General features: G+C 41.2%; 1 long non-coding RNA gene across 4 annotated transcripts in view; it reads right to left on the reverse strand.

The window, feature by feature from the left end:
• Window positions 1-1,377: 1,377 nt before the first annotated feature.
• The window catches only part of LOC116071138, a 30,465-nt gene continuing 17,133 nt past the window's right edge, over window positions 1,378-14,709 (reverse strand). For 3 of the 4 annotated variants that reach the window (XR_004110727.1, XR_004110726.1, XR_004110725.1), the window contains 2 exons: window positions 9,820-9,948; window positions 1,378-2,068 (listed from right to left, as the gene is read on the reverse strand). This is a non-coding gene — a long non-coding RNA (uncharacterized LOC116071138). Of the gene's footprint in view, window positions 2,069-9,819; window positions 9,949-11,083; window positions 11,232-14,709 lie in introns of those variants that run through there. The other variant, XR_004110728.1, reaches the window with a different exon arrangement.

A 14,709-nucleotide genomic window follows, 5' to 3' on the forward strand; every position in this document is an offset into this window, starting at 1 on the left:
ATTTGCAGCTGTCTCCCCAGCATCTCAGTTTGCCAGCATGCCTTGGCAGCACCTCAGATCTGTCACCATCTTCCAGTCAGCTACTCTCCTTCCTGCCTTTTCTCTGTCTCACAGGACTTCGTGATCAACCACAGCACAAGGAAACACACTACATGGAATGGGTTTGGACAAGTGTGGGTGCATAGGTGAGAATTCCAAGGAGTTCCTACATGATAAGAGGCCACTCCACATTCAAAGTCAGATGACATATTGACCTTAAAAGAAATGTATTCCTCAGTATCAAAAGTGTGGATCTTAGAGGTGTCTGACTGTGCTAACAGCAGAGGTGTCATCTGTCTGACCATCCTAATGGGGGGAATGTCTCTGACACTTTCTCTGAACCTAGAGGGTCATGACATTGGGATCAGGCAATAGGTCATCACCCTTCCTATGATGTGAACCATCCAGATAAGGCTTGTCCTAATAGTACTTTCCGTGTTTTAAAATATACTGTCACTTCTCTGGATTTCAGACAAGTTAACAGCTCTTTGTTTTGTTTTAAACCATTTTCAGTGTTCGGAGTTTTCTTTTGTCAGAAGCAAACTAGCTAAGGTGGATCTCACTGTCCAGAGCCTTCCCGATGGGCAAACACGATGCCATTGATTTCTTGGCTGAGTCTACTTAGGCTCATGTTGGCTGCTGGCTGCACCTACAGAAGTGAACACATTTACAAATCTCATGGCAAGTATAGGGCTGGGATCCCTCCCTTCATTTCCTACTCACAGCTTGCAGCCATGTGAGCTTCTACCATCTTCTAACATTTTTCAAATGTAACCTCCTATTCGCAATTAGACCTCATTTGTAGGCAGCCTGCTGTGTCATGAGAAGATGCTGCCCGGGGAAGCTTCTGTTGCTAGATAAAGCTGGGAGTGAAGATGACTTAGAGGGGAGATGGGCGACCAGCAACATTCCTATCCTTTCCTTTGCATAGCAGCTGGGAGGAATTGGTTCATTCTCCAAGCACAGGCTGCGGCTGGCCAGCTGGCAAGGATGCCGCTAAGCAAGAGCGCCAGATACTTAACAGCTGCATTAGTGCTTATCTGTCTGTGGAGTGCACCATATGCCAAGCCTGGGAGTAAGAGGGGAGGGGGTCCTTTAAAAAGATACTTTCAAAGCCACACAGAAAAAGCATTTTCCCATGTTGTACAAGGCTTTGATCTGGTGTCCCCAGGCTGGTGACCATGAGTCTTTTAGAGCTGATGTGATATGGTGATGGGATAGGTTGCTGGGCTGACCTCAGGACATCGTTCTGTCAGGTAACTTAGAAGGAAGACTACTACTGTACCCATTAAAAACTTAAAAACAAAGAATCATGTAGTCTTTTAATTAAGAGGTGCTTCTTGTGAAGTTTACAAATCGTGGTTTGTGTCTTAAATGTCCATATACTGTTCACAGCTTGAACTTTGGACAGAGCCCTTCAAGTACCTTTGGGAAACTGTCTAGTTTTCTAAATCTAAGTAATTTTAGAAGTTAGTAATCCACAGTGAAGGAACACCATATCCCAAAAAGATCTTGTGGTAGCATTCTTTCCTTTCCAAGGTCGCAGGAGATCGTGAGAATTTAACTTGTGTGACAAGTTGACTAGATATCCCATTTTGTAAAGATCCCCCTATTTTTAATGAATGTAAATTCTAGAATGAAGTCTTTTCAGTCAGGCACTCATGAGATTATTTCCTCCTGGAGAGGAGAAAATACTTTCCCACCCCTATGAACATCCCCAAATACAGCTGGCTAGTGGCCAGTGCTCATGAGAATGGGGACAGGCCTGTAGTGGTCACCGGGGAGGGCAGAATCATTGTGGGACTCAGAACCTAGTCTTCCTGGGGTGTTGATGGAGGTTTTGATGCCACTGCAGCAGCTGCATGTTGTGCCTCTGCAGCTGCACAGTTGCTGCCTGCCATGATCTTTGCCGCTGCAGTTCTGTTGGTCAGAACACCAGTGTCTTCAGTGCATTTTTTTCTCCTTTGTTTTCTTCTGTCAATTTCTGAATTTCCCATAAGGATTAATGGGAGCATTTCACATTTGTACCCTGCATACACATATAGATATAGATGTAAACACATGCATGTATGCCTTCCAGCTTAAGCATGAATTTGCATCATTGTAATGACATATTTATCTTAGGATACTAGAATTATAATCAATTTGTTCAATTTTTATTTCCATGCATTCTCTAAAACTCTCCAACAGATATGTTGAGAACACAATCCAGATGACGGGTTGTCATCTCACGGAAGCAAAAACCATCATCTTAGTCACAATTTCCCAGGGTGAAAGATTGCCACAAGAATGTACCAATGGGCCAATATAGACAATGGGACCCCAGGTGAAGGAGATATCATCAACCACATGTCCAGAGAAGTGTGCACAGGCCAATAGTGTCGATTTCTTTTTCGGCTATGTTATTTTGGTCTGCTGAGGCTGCCATAACTACATGCCAGAGCAGGTAGGATTTGCAACTGAAATTTGTTTTCTGGTAGCTCTGGGGACTGGAAATCCACTATCAGGGTCAGTTTCTGGAAGATGGTGACTTTGTCTCTGTACCCTCAAACGATGGAAATGGGCTGAGTAGGGAAGAGAGAGAGAGAGAGAGAGAGAGAGAGAGAGAGAGAGAGAGAGAGAGAGAGAGAGAGAGAGAGAGAGAAAACCATGTGGATTCACACTGATTGTACTGGCTGGTTTTATGTGTCAACTTGACACAGGCTGGAGTTATCACAGAGAAAGGAGCTTCAGTTGAGGAAGTGCCTCAATGAGATCTAGCTGTGGAGCATTTTGTCAGTTGGTGATCAAGGGGGGAGGGTTCATTGTGGGTGGTGCCATCCCTGGGCTGGTAGTCTTGGGTTCTATAAGAAAGCAGGCTGAGCAAGGCAGGGGAAACATGCCAGTAAGTAACATCCCTCCATGGCCTCTGCATCAGCTCCTGCTTCCTGACCTGCTTAGTTCCAGTTCTGCTTAGTTCCTTTGGTGATGAACAGCAATGTGGAAAGTAAGCTGAATAAACCTTTTCCTCCCCAACTTGCTTCTCTGTCATGATATTTCCTGCAGGAATAGAAACCTTGACTAAGACAATGATGTTTCACTTATATTTCTGTCAGACAGAAGCTCTGTATTATTGACTATGCATAATGTGAATTATTTCCTAAGATTCTCATCTACGTATGAGTTTGTGAAGGAACACAATTAATTGTGGCTGGCATATCTATAGTTCTACTTAGCAGCTTTTGTAGGATCTGGTTCAATAACAATTTCAGTATCTGGTTCAATAACAGGCTTGCAGGATTGTGGGGCATCTTGCCTCGAAGCATCCCATGACAAGGCTGGTTTGCAAAGACCAACATAACTGATAGGAAATAGCATGGGTATCCCTTTGGAGCCTCCTGGGGTGGTATTCTCCTAAAAACAGTAAGAGGCCCCTCAATTCAGTATGTTATTTTCAGTTCAGTGGAGATGATAGGAAAAAGAGGACTATATACAAATTAAAAGAAAAAACAAATTCAAAACAGATGTCAGGAAATGCTTTGTTCCCTAGAGGAGGAGACTATAGATGAGAAGACTATTTACACAAGGCAATTTACTGAGTTAAGAAACTGGGGTCATCATTTAGAAATAGAGACTGGCTGCTGGACTGGGAGAGAGATTCAGGCTCTGAATCTAGAGGGCGAAACACGACCTTCCATAGAGAAAAATGCAGCCAGTGTGAGTTGGTCCTATTTATTATACCACTTGCCCATGGCTGAGGTCTCTCCTTGGACATTTGAAAGGTATACTAAAAGTGTGTTTACGAGACAGGAAATACAGGTTTTAGCAGGAAATAAATCTGTCCCTGCAGACACAGATGGCTGTGTATTTCATTAGTCCTGAGCCATTGTGGCCCTTTCACCTTAGTTTCCACTTCAGCTTCCACTACACTGACTGAGTTTTCCAGACGAGAGTCTCACAGCTGATTTTCTGAATGACTCCAGGTCAAGTTTACAGACCAAAATTTCCTGAGTGATTATCATGGGTACAGTCCTCACGCAGCTCAGTGTTTAACACTGTCTCTTGTTTCAAGTGTGAGAGGAGTGTGGGTTCAAGTGGAGGGGAAGCTTGGGGACCGAAAGAATGTTCATTTATTTTAGAGAAGCTTGTTTAAGAAGACCAAACATTGTGAAGTGCTCCAGACTTGGCTCCGTGGGTACCATGAAGTCATGCCTCAAAGGGACTCAAGAGATCAGGTTGCTTATTGATGATGTATGAAGAGTGAGTATATAATGTTAGAAATGGAAGGTTTTTGTGAACATTACGTGCAGTTGAAAACAATGCAATGTCAAAATACAAGATGATTAAAAACCAATAAAGCACCTGCACCATGTAATTGTAGGTCTTATAAAACTCCACATATAACATCATTTCACTCACAGGCTTCCTCTCTGTGTCTGCTACAAAGCCTGGCATGTAATAGGGCTCTGTACATTGCATTGAAGGAGAAAAGATTCCACAGGGCTTAGTCTGTGTTCATATCACTTCTGGCTTGTGTTCTGTTTCCCATGCAACATACTATTTGATATTTCCACTGTCCTAAACTACATCTCCTGAAAGTACCCAAGAAAGTAATACTCTGGTCCCACTGAAAAAGGATTTATTTTTCTCTCCTTCTGAGCTCTTATAATCCACTGGGTATAACTCATCATAGCCATTGTAATATCCCATATCATAATCTGTATTTATCTGTCTTCTTCCCACAAAACAAGCTTGAGATAGGAGAGTGTTTCAGAGTGTAGATTACCCATGGATTCTGGTATTCTACTGTAGAATTAATGGCCAGTGGAACTCTCTAAAGTAGTGACTTGAGAAATTGTCTTAGTTGGGGAATATACACAGGAGAGAGTCTGGGATAAAGCCTTGAGTCTAAGTAGTCTCCTGACAAAGCTCATCCCAGGAGTAAGTCAATAGGGAGGAGACAGACCAGTAAAGCAATCTTTGCATAGTCTATAGTGACCAACTGGGGTTTGAGTCCTGTGGGGACCCCCTGAGAAGCTATGAAGCACTCAGCTCAGATTTTTCACACAGGGAGGAGAGATTAGAGGAGTTTTACCCTTTCTCTGACATGTTAGTAATGGTAGTTCACACTCTTTGGATGCCCTAGATGACCAGTTTACAAGACATTGGGGGAAAAAAAAGTTGACAAAGCTGAGAGTCACACCTGACTACTTTGGATGAGAAGCTGTCAGCAATTAGGCTCAGCCCAGCCCATCTATTTTTGAGGGTGCAGGGGGGATGAGGTAAAATAGCATCTACTCAATCTTCAGGAGTTGATTTTTAGAAAGTTGATGCTTTAGGAATAAAAGAGAGGTACGAAGAATGTTGAGATTGAATAAATTAGTCATGTCCAACAGGGATCCCATGATGATTACAGAATGATAGATCTAATAGATGTGACTAGAAGCAATCTCTGAAGAGGGCCAGAGCATCCAACAATAAGAACAACTAAGCAGATTGCAGATGGGCAGGTACACACACATGGAAGATCAGGGTGTCACTTGCTGCCTCAGGAGATAAAGAAGGCATGCTTGTGTGTTTTCAGACACTCACAAGCATCAATTTAATTCCACATTCATCACCCTCAGGCCTCAGGTACTTCATGTTAAGTTATTGAACATGCGAGTCTGTGTCATACTTGTCTGGTATATTTGCAAAATTACTGATCCAGTTGTGTCTTCTTTCAGACACTTCCACAGGACATCTGGGGTGGGAAACACCAGAATTGGAAGATGCACACTGTGGTGATAAGAGAAGTGTTTCTAATTCTGGTGCTTTCAGCTGTAGTCAGTGGCCACATGGAGGCGGCAAGCAAAACAAGCAAGTCAAAGCAAAGACTCCTGCTGAGAAATACAGAAAAACAGTGGAACCATGGACATTTCGGTTTCTCCTTGTGGTAGACTTTCACCAGATATTTTATTTATAGAGTATCACCCCCGCCCGTCAGCCCCCAAATTATGTTTGACTTTGGAAGCTTGATATTTTACTTGGTAAAGAATTAATCTGACTTAGAATTTAAAGGTTGGGATTATATGAAAAAAGAGATGTGATATTTAAAAGAGAGGATTTCAAAGACTTGGAAAGCTATCTAATTATAATTGTAATGCTGCCTTTAAAAGACAAATGAGCCCTGCCTTTTTTATAAAAAAACATTCAGAATGATATTATATATTAACATGATTAGATTGAATCAGTATAAATAAAATATTACATTTCAAATTAGGGTATGTGGTGGTTTGAATATGGTTGGCCCAGAGAGTAGCATTATTAGGAGGTATGGCCTTGTTGGAGTAGATTTGGTCTTGTTGGAGGAAGTATATCACTGTGGGCATGGGCTTTAAGACCTTCCTCCTGGCTGCCTGGAAGCCAGTCTTTTAGCTGCATTTAGAACAGGAGGTGGAACTCTCAGCTCCTCCAGTTCTACATTTGTCTGAATGCTTCCATACTCCCTCCTTGATGGTAAGGGACTGAACCTCTGAACCTGTAAGACAGCCCCAATTAAATGTTGTCCTTTAGAAGAGTTACCATGGTCATGGTGTTTGTTCTGAGCAGTAAAACCCTAAGACAGGATGTATCATGAATTCAATGCAATAGAGACACATTAATGCTGCAATATCAAATTTCCTTGGGACCTCAGGTGGCACAAACCTAAATGTCTAGTAAAAAGTGAATAAGAAGACCCAATTTATGAATTTTCTAATTCAAGAATTAAGGAACATTTGCTAAGAGGCAATCTTAGAAGTTTGTCTTTTAAGGGAGAGGATCTTCTTAAGGCAGCTGAATCAAAACAGCAATATTGACGGGGAATGTCAGCTCTGTCTAATCACATTCTGAGCAGGGACCTTCTCATGGATGAAATTGATCTGTACAAATAATTATGGACTAGATAACAGAGATTAGAGCTATTTAGAAAAGATAAATTCTGGGCTAGTAGAACAGAATGGTCAATAATTTATCGGGTCTGAAATGTACTCTGCATATCTTCAGGAGCTAAGCAGGATGAATATTTACCCTGTTCTTAAGAGAATGAGATAGTGAAAGACCAGCTGGGTTTTGCAAAAGGATTCTTAGTTGTTGGCATACATTTGAAATGTGTGGATAACAAAGCCCACACATGAACTGTCCTGTCCCCTAGAAGAGCCAAAGAGCCCTTTCTCCTATACTTTTTCAGCCCTGTTCTTAAATAGCACACAGAGAAAAAAATTACCATCTGAAGGAATTTCATCTTCTTTGGACTGCAAAATTCATTGATTTTCAAGTTTAATTGCTCATATGAGATTGGGGACTTCTTATGACATATCTTAGTGGTCTTTGGACATCTGTTGGATGTTCTGAGTTATTTCAAAATTCTTTACTATTCAGAGAGCAGTATCTTGTGTCTCACGTATCTGAAGATAGTTTTATGTTTTTATTGGGATGCATGAGTTCTCAGAGAGTCTAAAATTTCTTGAGCATTTCCCAATATGTAGTTTACTATTCTTAAAATACAGTGTCAGGGCACTCCAGAAGTGAACTGGATATTCAGAGTATTAAAATCATCATGTAATAAATTATGCAACTCCTAGTGCAATGCATAACAGATTTGCTGTGGCTTGGCAGTCATTCACATTGCACTGTTAATTTATAAAAGGCTTAATCTACTTATGACCCCACAAGGTTCTCTTATGCCTGCTCCACTGAGCCATGAATTTTCTACTGTCTCCTCACAGACATTTTGAAAATCAAAGACTCTCTTGTAATTTTGAATTTGTATAATTTCACTATTTATATACCAAGTCAACTGGCATGCCCCATTCCACCTATACCCTGTGTCAGCTCCTTTCTCTGAGCATTGTGGCCTGGTCCCAGAGAATGTGGCTGGCATGGGAACAGGACAGTGTTCACCTTTTGATATGCTTTCCATTACAACAAGCACTGGACCTTCATGTATCTGCATCGATGATTTTGTCCCTAGGATACATTGGGCACTGTCTGAAGATATGTTTGGATGTCATATTCTATAAAGGCAGGGGCACTGCTAGCGTCTAGAGGACAGAGTCTGGGGATGGAACAGAACATGCTGAAGTGGACAAGTTAGCCCACCTCAGAGTCTACATGGCCTACAATGAGAAGATGTGCAAGGTTAGAGCCCCAGGTGTCAATAATTAGAATTATGATCTATAGTATTAATAAGTCATGTCTATAAGCTCTCAGCACTTGGGAAACCGAGGAAGGATGGTTGCTATGAGTTTGAGACCAGCCAAGCTGAGTGAGTCCCAGGCAAGCCTGGACTACAAAGAATATATCTTAAAAAACCAAATGTACAAAATAAAGAAAATAAGGACCCAGTATTGACCAGTGTCTCCTGTAAGCCTCACTGTCCATAAAGGACTGAGATTAGCACCTGTCATGACATTCACATGCCATATCAGTTGCTCCTGAGTAGAGGGGTGGAGGTGGCTGCATTGCGAAGCATCTCAGGAGGGCATGAAGACATGCTGACTACTGCATTCCACACTGACACGTTTTTTAAAAAAGTGGCAATTTCTTCTGAGAGTGTAGGTGTCAGAAGATCCTGATGTTAGCCTCACAGTTCCAACCCACGGAATACCAGAATGCAATCCCACACACGACTCTGGAGAGCTAGCTAGCTACAATGAGAACTTCAGGTGTTAGGATTTAATTATTCAAACTGATCCGGTCTATAACTCTTTATACAGGGAACACCTATTACAATCCCAGATTGTTGCAGTGCAGAGGTTTCTCCACAGCTGTTCTGGCAATCGGAATAAGAAGTATGCATGAAGGATGGGACCTTGGAAGAGACTCCCTTTGAGTCTCACTTAAGCTGCCACCCACACAGTGTTATTCTTTGGATGTCAACAGGAAGATCAGGAGTTCAACCCTGTCATAGTCTCAACAAAAGCTTCTGGGACCTAGGATGAAAGGTTCCAGCTACTGAGCTGGATCCAGAGCTCAGCAAAGAAACATGGGAAATGTAGGTCGGGGCCTTATCTGAGGAGTGAGGGGACAGCAAAAGAACATCTCCTGGAAACAGAGACAACAAGGAAGTGAAGCCACCAAGGGAGGTAGACAGAAATGGTGGACACTCAGGAGGGTGTGCAAATTGGGGACAGAGAGCAGGCTGTTCTAAGTTTTAACCGTCTCTTAAGTTTCTTCACTTTCTTTTCCCGCATGGCATCCCACTCAAGGCCAAGGAAGGACTCAGAAACGTGGCTTCAATATTTTGTACTTTGTTAAAGATGACACATTGGATTTCTGAGCTACGGCCTCTGCCATACTGAGATCAGCCCTAGATCTTTTTTATTCTCTAGTGATATGAAAAGGAATGGGTTTATTTTTATATGGAAGGAAAATGTTAATCACACTTCTGTTATGCCAAATATAGTAAATATATAAATATAGTAAAAAAAATCAAGATCTAAATGGCAAATTTCTTTCTAATATTTTTAGAACATCAAAGTAAAACAGCTCCAGTATATTCTTTAAATACCAATGAACTAATAGTTACTTTCATGGCCTGGTGCTTATGTAGCTAGTCATGTACCCAGTGCTGTGATTTGAGTATAGGATGTTCTTATAGGCTCATTTATTTGAATAACTTGGTCCCGTGCTGGATGCACTGTTTGAGAACATCATGATACATTTAGGAGATGGAGTCTCACTGGTAGGAGTGGGCACTGGAGGGGGGGCTTTGGGGCTTTAGGCCACACTTCCTGTTCATTCCCTCCTCACTGTTTCTTGCTGCCAGACTTTCTTTACCTGATGCTGTGTCTTTCTCGCCATGATAAAGTGCAGCTCCTTGACCCATAAGCCTCAATCGATACTTCTGACTTTAAATTTCATCATGTCATCTACTAGCAACTGCTTCCAGGCATGTGTCCACAGGATCTGAAACCAGAATGTTGAAGAAATATCATGCTTTCTTGAGCAGGATTCACAATAGCTAAGATATAGAACCATCTAAGCATCTAGCTACAGATGGATGGACTGAAAAATTATATCTCAAGTTGTCTGGCATATCAAAGTCCTCTTGTATCCTGTGTAAGCCTCTGCCTGAGCATTGTGGCCTGGCCCCAGAGGATGTGGTATACAAGGCCTGATGTTGGAAATAAGAAGGCAACTATTCACTGTTTCTGTGCATACAACAGAATATTACTCAAGTGTAAAAAGGAATAAAATCCTGTCATTAGCAAAAACTGGAGGGCATTGTGTTCAATAAGGTATACCAGGCTCAGAACACAAATACCGTATATTCTCTCTCACATATAAGTGGAAGCCAGACACTGGTCTTCAGTTGAGAACAGAATAGTTGCTGGCACCCAAAATCTAAAGAGAATTGCTAGAAAGAAAGCAGCAAATGAATACAGGGCTGCAGATGGGTACAAGGGTGTTCATGATGATCTTCTAGCATGGTAGGGGAGTTACAGCTGATGACAACTAATTGAATCTTCAAAGAAAATTGGTAGAAAGAATATCTAAGATCCCAACACAGAAAAGACTGCCAAGAAAAGCTATGGGCATGTCAATTATCCTGACCATTGTACATTGTATGTATGTATGCATGTATGTATGTTTGCATGTATGTATGTACATAAATATCATACTGCCACCCTCTGATATGCATAGTCTCTGTGTTGAAGATACATATTTATCCTAACAAGATTCATGAGACAGGTAATAGTGGCCCTTTGGCGTTTCCCACAAGGAGTGGTCCTGGTTTCTGTTAATCTGTCTTCAGCCTATCACACGTGAACCACTGGGATTCTGACTAATTTATAGAGTGAACTATTGTTAGGGTCAGTAGCAGCATTTTGGAGTATAGGGATGTACAGTGTGTTTGTAAGGATTTCAAGACGGTGATTGAAATTTGAAATCCTGTCAAATTGGAAATGGGAACATGCCATGTTTTCAGTGCTGTCATTTCCCAGTTTAATGCATACCCTTAAATGATTATACTGGGTATAGGCCTCTTGGATGTTATACTTGGATATAGGATCTTTTTTGGTAATCTGCTTACATAGGATAATTTCCGGTGACTTGAAAGTCCAATTACATGATTTGTTGGGTAGAAACAACACATCTTCTTAGTAACATTCAGAACACGAGGAAGGACTGTTTTATGGGGTATGTTGGTCCCACTGATGGTTGGTTAACCAGCCCACTGTCTGTCACTGGAGAGATGGGAGTTTGGAAAAAAAAAAAACCTTCATTTTGCTACTTGCCTTGGAGATCTTTCCATTTTTTGCATCAACAATTTGCAATTAACAGACTAAATGATGTTTCTGTTTTTGTTTTGACTGAGGTCAAATCATTAACGGCAAATGGGCTTTAGGGAGTCCTCAGCCAAATGTCTTTCGATATGTAACTCTCTATGATTAATTGAAGAAAAAAAGCCCCTATGTAGAAGATTGAAAGGAGTTAGTTATTTTTCCTATGAAAAGAACCTGGATTTCAAGAGGGTGACTGGAATTTGAAATCCTGTCAAATTGGAAATGGGAACAGGTCATGTTTTTAGAGTGGTGTCATTTCCCAGTTTAATGCATGACCTTAAATGATTATACTGGATACAGGAGAGCTCAGGGAAACACAGGCTGAAGCTCTATAATTATACTCTGTACATGGGCCCCCTTTTAACTCTGTCTGTTGATTCTTCATAGGTCAGCTCTCCAATTCTCTGCTGCTGCTAGAACTCCCAGAAGTAGTCTAGCTCTTGTCTACATCTCTGCCTTTGCCCTGAGACCACAATGGATCACGGTTTGGGTGACACTTTCATTATCTGGACACCCAGCATTAACCTCTTACTCCTTGCCCTTGCATTATAAACCTAAGGAAAAGGCAAGGTCTCTAAAGGGTATGGCTGCTCAGTTCTGCTCTTTCGGACATGGCCCTGGATCTACCAGCTATAGTAGCCTCTCTCTGTTCTTACCCTCTGGGCACGTTCTCAACCTCATGGCTTTTGGTTTTACTGTTCTCTCTAGTTTGAATGCTCTCCCATGCATTCTTATGGCTGTATGCTACACTTCATTTTGGAGGGGACAGGGCATCTCCTCTTAAGAGATAAACCTAGAGGTGGGGCTTCCTTTGAGACTCTATTTAGAGTTTCAGATGCGCATATGTGTGTATACACATGTACAATGCATTGTTTATGTAACATTATGTATTCTCGGAATGTACATTCTGCTATATCAGAGAAAAGAAAAGTGTTAGAATCTCTTGTACTAAAAGTGCACAGAGCAGGCGCATACATGCAGCAAGAAAGCCTACCTAAGGTGACTGATCACTAACATGTAAATCTAAAACACACTCTCAAAGCTTTTCTGTGTGTGCCTTCTGCCCCCATTGTTGTTTTGGAGACACTGCATGAGGGCTTCTGCCTGTGCACTGCCCAGTCTTGTTTCTCCGCCTCTAACCAACTAGGATGGTTTTCCCCTACTTTCCAAAGCCCGACGCTTACCATAAGTTGTTCTGATCTTGGACAATCATCATATTGACTTACACAGATGGTAATTTTCTTCAGAATAGGAACATACCTATGTGTCACCTAATCATATTATTATCAATATTTATTCAATGAGCTTTTGCTGACCCACCAAAGAGAGACAGGGATAAAGAGGCATAAAGGAGTGACTGGCTCTATAGCTTTAGACTAGGATTTGTAGTGTGGAATCTGGAAAGAATTTATCCTTGGGCATATTAGAAATATCCCCCAAACACACTGATGGATTAGGCAGCTGATAGCTTTTAATCACACACAGCTTGAGTGCTTTTTCATCTGATTGAACTTCTTTTGGAAGAGATTATCTATTGAAAACTTACATTATCAAAGTTAAGAGCCACATTTCAAAGATGAGATTTCTTCTCCCTGCCCCAATAATGACTCCTTCTTATCCAATTGAAAGTTAACTTTTCTTATTATCATTAACCATCTTCAGCTTAAAAGCATTACATATGAAGAAGGTTTCTATACAGAGCAAAGCCATATGACAGACCCGTGAGAAGACAAAAAAAAGTTTGCATAATAACTCAGGTGTTAGCTAGACATATTACTTTTGTGAAATAGAATAAGAATGTGCATGGCCTATAGTCGGGCTGCTCTGAGGAACAGCAGAATGCTGGGTAAAGCTTTGTCAGCAGGGCTGTGCTACACTGACTACACACATGCTGATGGTCCTTAAATTAGTGGACACTTGCACTTGTGTCCTTTAGTGGTATGTCTGAGATATTAACACAGGGATGTCTGTTCATTAATATAGGGAAATCTGTTTAAATGGCAACTCTGTCTGTTGTTACCTGTTAGAGAAGCCTCATGTGTGAGGTGATCCCACCTAGAAATGGAACACGGGATTTTAAATGATAACATTTAGCAAGTACCCCTGTAGTGCATACGGTCTTTTGGGAATATGCTCAGGAGAGATACAACTGGATCATGTGGTAGATCTCTTTTTATTTTCTCGAGGCACCCACACACAGATCTCCACAGTTCTGCACCAGTTTGCATTCGTACCACACGGATCTTTACAGTTCTGCACCAGTTTGCATTCGTACCACACGGATCTCCACAGTTCTGCACCAGTTTGCATTCGTACCACACGGATCTCCACAGTTCTGCATCAGTTTGCATTCATACCACATGGATCTCCACAGTTCTGCACCAGTTTGCATTCGTGCCATCAGTGAATAATCTCTCCTTTCCCCAGAGCCTTTGTTGCCTTTTTGTGTTTTTAACTTATCTGATCTGAGTGGGATAAGGTGAAATCTCAAAATAGTTTTAATTTGCATTTCCTTGATGGTTAATGATGTTGAATTAAAAAAAAATTCTACTCCATATGGTTTTGCTGTGTTTAGAAACCTTCTTCATATGTACTGCACTTAAGCTGAAGAAGATGGTTAATGGTAATAAGAAAAGTTAACTTTCAGTTGGATAAGAAGGAGTCATTATTGGGGTAAGTAGAAGAAATCTCACCTTTGAAATGTGTATCTTGATTTGAGAACTTTTATTTAGCGCCACAGTCCGTATTTTATATTTGTTTGTTTTCTTCTTCTTTTTTCTTTAGCTCTTTGTTTGTGATATATGTCAACTCTCTGTTAGATATATAATACATAAAGATTTTTTCCCATTCTTGTAGACTGCATTTTACTCTAATGCTGGTATTCTTTGCTGTACATAAGATTTTCAGTTTCCTGGGGTCCATTGTTGGTCTTAATGTCTGTGCTATTGGGTCTTGTTCAGAAAGTCCTTCCCTGTGCCTATAAGCTCAAGTGTCTTCTTGTCTTATGTGCTCTTCCATCAGATTCACTGATCTAATGTTAAAGTGCTCCATCCATTTGGAGATTTTTGCATCATGATTGATAAAGACCTGGTTTCACTCTTCTGCATGTAGTTTGGCTGGCATCCTTTGCTGAGGGTGCTGCCTTTCTCTGCTATCACATCCCTAAATGGGGCATCCATATCACATTTCCTTTTTTCTAAGGATCAGGGATACACCATAGAAGAGGGGCTAGAAATATTCTAAGAGCCAGAGGGAATACGTATCTATAGCTAAACAGTATTGCTAGGCACAACAGGAGGTTACCCAAGGAATTCACAGTAGCTGAGACAGTAGCATGCACAGGACTTGTATAATATCAAGCCAGGCAAAACTAGCATGG

This window comes from Mastomys coucha, unplaced genomic scaffold (assembly GCF_008632895.1).
Source record: "Mastomys coucha isolate ucsf_1 unplaced genomic scaffold, UCSF_Mcou_1 pScaffold22, whole genome shotgun sequence".
NCBI classification, from domain to species: domain Eukaryota; kingdom Metazoa; phylum Chordata; class Mammalia; order Rodentia; family Muridae; genus Mastomys; species Mastomys coucha.